Source organism: Hemiscyllium ocellatum, chromosome 51, assembly GCF_020745735.1.
Source record: "Hemiscyllium ocellatum isolate sHemOce1 chromosome 51, sHemOce1.pat.X.cur, whole genome shotgun sequence".
In the NCBI taxonomy this organism is placed as follows: domain Eukaryota; kingdom Metazoa; phylum Chordata; class Chondrichthyes; order Orectolobiformes; family Hemiscylliidae; genus Hemiscyllium; species Hemiscyllium ocellatum.
The window spans coordinates 3,983,646-3,989,688 of record NC_083451.1 but is presented as its reverse complement, the minus strand read 5'-3'; positions in this window follow the sequence as shown (position 1 = coordinate 3,989,688).

Sequence of the window (6,043 nt, the reverse complement as noted above, 5' to 3'; positions counted from 1 at the left end):
AAGTTCTCTACCCCAACTCTATAATGTCACGATTCTTCACTTCTCCATCATCTCAAATTTCCGATTGCAATTCTCTCTGGCGGCTCTTAATGTTGCAAATCTTTTGATCGCAATTGTATTCTTAACTCTACCTGGAGTTATGTCAGGTGCAAATTCTGGAACAACTATGTTTCTAAGTTAAGGTAGAGACAACATGTGTTACCTGTATCAGCAGAACCTGTAACCTCACACTGGGGAGCTGATGGTGCAGTCAGTGACCATGAAGTAACACCTTCATGGAATAGTTTTAATTCGAGAACTTTCCAAGCAGTGTTTATTATCTACCGAGTGCAGTTCTCTGACATACACACTGAGTTATGAAGGACTTTTCTGCTCCAGAGGGGACCATAACGAAAATCTTCCAGACATACTATGGACGATAGCCTCGTGATAATGGAAAACTGTGGTTTATTATAATTAAATACGTGTATTTATAAAACAAATCTAAGTGAATTGAAGTTTGGTATGTAATGGCACCAGATGAGATCCATGCTAGAGTATTCTGGAGGTGGCAATACAGCCATTAGTTATGAGTTATGAGTTCATACAGCACGGAAACCAACACTTCTGTTCAACCAGTCAATGCTGATCACAATCTGAAACTAACCTCATCCGTCTAAACTTTTCTGTGCATGTCCGGAAACAAATGTCTTTTAATCGTTGTAATTACGTGAAAGAATGATTGATTCTAGGTTCATAAATATAGCATTTAAGGATGATGCGTTGGATTCGGACAACGGTGGGTGGTAGTTGAGGACAAGGGGCAGTCTATTCTTATTGCATTTGGTTCTGGGGTGCTTTAGAGCATTATAACGGGGATTTGGAGTAGTAGAGGGATTTCTGCACGACGGTTGGGGGAGCATGTTCGAAATGCGTGGGATTTCGGGATGCTCGGAAGTAGATTGATGGGAGTATTTGGGGCACTGTAGACGGGTTTGGCCTCCTTCTCAAGGAGTGATCTCCTTGGCAAAGACATAGACAATGTATCATGGAGAAAGTTTGAAGAAACTGAGTGTCTAATTTGTAGAGCTTTGAGAGAAGAAGAAATGATTGTGTTGATACTTGAGAATTAGCAATGATCAATTATTTCCAAAAGGTACGATAAATGAGTTTAAACGACTTTACTTTTACACAGGATTGATTAACCTGATTTATTGGAATGCGTACTTGAGTACAGTGAAAAGCTTTTTATTTTGTGACCATTGCAGGCAGAGCATTTTAAACAAGGACATAAAAACCATAGGGTGAAAAATAACTTGGGCAGAGTAAGGCATACAGGTTACACTGCACAGCAAGTGCACGAAACAAGATCAACATGAATAAGATCAGCATTATTTGAAGGCAGGGGGTTCTTTAATCAATCTCACACGGCATTAACAGTAGCTTCTGTTTCTCTGAAGAATCCCAAGTCGATTGAGAGAGAGCTCCAGGCTCTGAATCAACTTCCCCACAATAATGTGCAGTCGCATGAAACGCTGCACTGAACATCATGTCGTTCACAAAGCCCTACTGCAGCCACAATATCTTCCTTCTGAAACAGTTAACAATTCAATACTCTTTACATTCTGGAAATTCTGGTTCATACAGATTGGATTGCACCTATTGTAACCCTGAATATTTATAGCGGGAGTGAGAGGGAAATCAGAAAAAGATAAGAAAATACCGGACAACTTGATATCAATTACGAGGCAAAATGTAGATTCTTTTAACAAGGAATGTGATAACTAGACAATTGCAGAATCAGGACATGACTTGGCTGAATTATCTTAGATTCAGCAAAGCGAAATCATCTTTGACAAAACGGTGGAATTTGTGTTCGTTGAGGACCAGACAAATCTGAAGCAGTGGGAGCATGGATTTGAAATTTGAAGTGGTTTTGATATAGTTGCTGAAAGGTGAGCGACCGTCCATGGAGAACAGGAGAGTTTACTAAATGGTTTGAGAATTAGTTAGTGGAGACAATACAGAAAACATCAACGTTTTCTGGACTGAAGGCTGTTAATCATTGGGTTTCACATGTATCATTGTTTGGATCGCAGCAAATTGTAAGGCAGACAAATGATTTGGAAGAGGGAGACAAACATCATATATCTCACTGTGTATTGATTAAATGGTGCGGGGTTGGGAACTGCTGCTGTCCAAAAGGACCCGAATGACCTTGATCATGAGTCACCAAAGTAATACATACTCAGGTGTAAGCAATGGCGGCATTAAGTGATATGTTACCCTTCTTTGCAAGATAATTCAAGATCATAAATAAAGTCAAATTCCTGCAGCTAAAGAGCTTTGCAGAGAGAGAGCTTGGTTAGATGTGTGTGTGTATATATATATATATATATATATATATATTTAAACTGTAGATGCTGGGATCCGAGGTCCACAAGCGGGAGAATGGAAGAAAGTAGCAAGCCAGGCTGCATTAGGAGCCGAAGACATCGATGTTTAGGGTGTGACCCTTCTTTAGGACTGGGCGTGGATGTAAGGGGAGCTGCAGATAAAGGCATTTGCGGGACCGGGACAGGGGGATGGATGGTGGTGAAGTTGCGTCAGGTGAACACAGATAGAGAGTATGACCTGGTTCCACAATGGGAGGATTGAATCCGGTAGGTGGCTGGGAGGTGTGGAAGGGAAGGGGAGGGGCAGGGAAAGGAATTGAAATGACTTGAAATAGGAGAACTCGTTGTTTAGTTCTCCGAGCTGTTGGTTGCCCAAGCGGAATGTAAGTGTTTTTCCTCCAATTTACGGTTTGATTCATTGTGACAATGGAGAAGATCAAATATAGTCATATTGAAAGGGAGTGGAAAGGGAATTAAAAATGGGTGGTGACTGGGAGGTAAGATCGGCCCTTGCAGATCCGTCTGAGATGCTGGGTGAACCGTTTCTTCTGTTTAGGTTTGATCTCCTCGATGTTGAGAACAACCAATCGGGCGCGCTGGATCGAGTAAATTGGGTTGGAAGAGAGGCAGATGAACCTCTGTTTCACTTGGAACAACTGTTTGGGGTCCTGAACGGTGGTGAAGGAGGATGGTGTACAGGCAGGTTTTGCCACATTTCCAGTTGCAGTGCAAGGTACTCTGGTGTTTCAAGGGTGTTGTTGGGCAGAGTGGCTCAAATGAAGGACTGTCTAAGGGAACGGTTCTTGTGTAAGGAAGAGAGAGGTGCAGAGGGAAGGATGCTCACGGTGGTGGAGTCCAGTTAGACATGGTAGAAGTGTTTAAGGCTGTTTAACACTTGGATGCGGACATTGGTGAGGCGATAGGTGATGACAAGGCATGCTCTATCTTTATTGCGTTTGTTTGGGGAGTGCTTTCGAGCAGTAGAAGGGGCAATGGAGATAATGTGTTGGAGAGATTCCTGCACGACAACGGGCGGAACATGTTTCTTCGAAATATGTTGACATCTGGGTTGTTTGGGCGTAGATTGAGAGAGCATTTGGGGCACTGTGTACAGATTTGATTTGGGTTGTAAGGAGTAATCTTGCAACAGGCACAGACTATGTACCATGGAGAGAGTTTGTAGAAACTGAGTGTTTAATCTGTAGAGATGTGAGAGAAGAAGAAATGATTGCATTGAACCTTGACAATTGGCGATGATCAGTTATTTCCAAATTACACGTTAAATGTGTGAGACATTCTATACTTTATACAGGATTGATTGATTTGATTTATTGGCACGTGTATTTAAGTGCAGTGACAAGCCTTGTTTGTGAGCAGTACAGGCAGACCATAGAAAACCAGGACGTACAATTCATAGGGTGAAAAAGATGTTGGACAGAGTAACGCATACAGTTTACACTGCACAGCAAACGTACTAAACATGGTCAACATGAACAAGATCAGCATTATTTGAAGTTAGAAAGTACATTAAGCAATCTCATACGGCATTCACAATAGCTTATGTGCCTCTGCAGAACCCCAGTTCGATTGAGAGAGAGTTCCAGGCTCGAAATGAATGCTCGCCACATTAATGTGCAGTCATTGTGAGATCCTGCACTGATCCTCATGTCATTCACAATACCCGACAGCAGCCATAATACCTTTCTTCTGAAACAGTTAACCATTCCCACCAGCTTCCCACCAGGTTGTCTTCTCAGAGATGGAAGATGCCTAATTGCGATTGCACAATTTTGTTTCTGTCCTTTGTGTGAGAAGGCTACATTAAAGTCCCACGTGTGTAACATGTGCTATGGAGCCACGAGCAACAATGTGGAGCAGTTTATCTGTGCAGTCTCTGTTACATTTTCTTGTCATAGTGGAGCATCAAATTCCTCTTTCTGTTCCTGCATAATTGACTCGAAGATTAGAATGCCCTCCTCACTTTCGTATGTAAATGATTAAAGGGATTGAATGGATTCTTCCTCGTCTAATTGGTTTAACCATGATTCCTGTTTAACAGCTCGACCTACTGACTAGTGTGACAATGCTGCAGAATTAATCAGTTATTTTTTCCCTTATTTCTTTTAGAGAGAAATTGAATGATAGTTACCAAGCTAACTAGTGAAGGTCACTTGTGTAAATAGCTTGGGAGTCCCTGTGTTTATTTTAATGTAGCCTGAATTGGTCACCTCTCTCAAATTAGAATTTCTGGGTTTTGTTTTTTCAGTAACATCAAAAACTAATGGGCAATCAACAGAGTTGGAAAATTCAGTGATTGTCTCCTGGCTTTCTCTTAACATTATTTCTCCTCCTGGAATGGAGAGCTGCAAGGGAGAATCTGTGTCTGAATTGTCCTTTTTTTTGCAAAGGGAGAAAGTGAGGACTGCAGATGCTGAAGATTAGAGTCGAGCGTGTGGTACTCAATAAGCACAGCATGTCAGTCAGCAACCGAGGAGCCAGAGACACAACCTTTCCGACATTATCCATTCATCAAGAAGGGCTGATGAAGGACTTACATCCAAAATGTCAATTCTCCAGCTCCTTGGATACTGTCTGAGATGCTGTGCTGTACCAGCATCGCACTCTTTGTCTGAAGGGGTGTTTTTACGGGATATTACTGCATGAGAACAGTTAATTAATAATGGTCACTATCTGTTACTGTGTTAAGTTTTGCAAGAAAGTTATTCCAATTGCCTCTTTATTTGGTTGTATTTAATCTAATGTGTTTAAATAATTTGTGTTTAAATTAATAGCAGTCACATTGCATCTTTAACGGACACTTTCGATCTCCATTTAAAGTAAGAAAGCAGTAGGATCCAAGCTACCACCTTAGAATTTTTTGAGGACCTCTGGTGTGAGCCATACTACTGGATTCCTTCTCTTTCTGTGTAATAAGTTGGAGGGTCTAAATGGATTCTCACTGTTCCTTTCCAATAGTTTCAATGGGCTGAGTGCATTCCTTATGTTCCCAAGAAGACAGCGTCCGGTGCTGAATGAACATCTCAATTTTAACTGTGGGTTTGCTCAGTGTCTAAAAGTACTGTTACGTGAATGCTTTGTGCACTTTAATGGCGCAAGCTTGCATATTGCCCAAGTCTTACTGCAGGTCAACACAGAATGCCTCAGGAGTGAAAGGTGATGCATTGTTCTGAATGTCATGTGATCTTCAGTGACCATCCCCACTTCTGATCTTACAATAGAGGAAAGATATTGATGAAGCAGCTGAAGATGTTTGTATTGAGGTCTCCACTCTAAGGATCACCGGACAGATATGTCCCACTACTGAGATTATGGACATCAAGCAACCACAGACACATTCCTTTGTGCTATGATTGACTTCATAATAGGGAGTTAAACTGATTTGCATTCAGTCCAATTTTGTTTTGCTCCTTGATGTCATCCTCGGTCAACCGCTGCAATGGTCACTCTTTCCTGAACCTGTGCGTCACCTCTTTTGTTCATATCAACAGATCATGGGGTTAGTCCAGGGAATTTTTTTTTCAAGCAGAAATTACTGATTGTCATAAATTCGCTATTGCAGAGTGTTGGGGGAGCAAGATTACAAAAAGTATTTTGTAGCTGGGGTGAGACTAACTAAACGCAGCTTTCGAAATGTGGCCTCACCAACA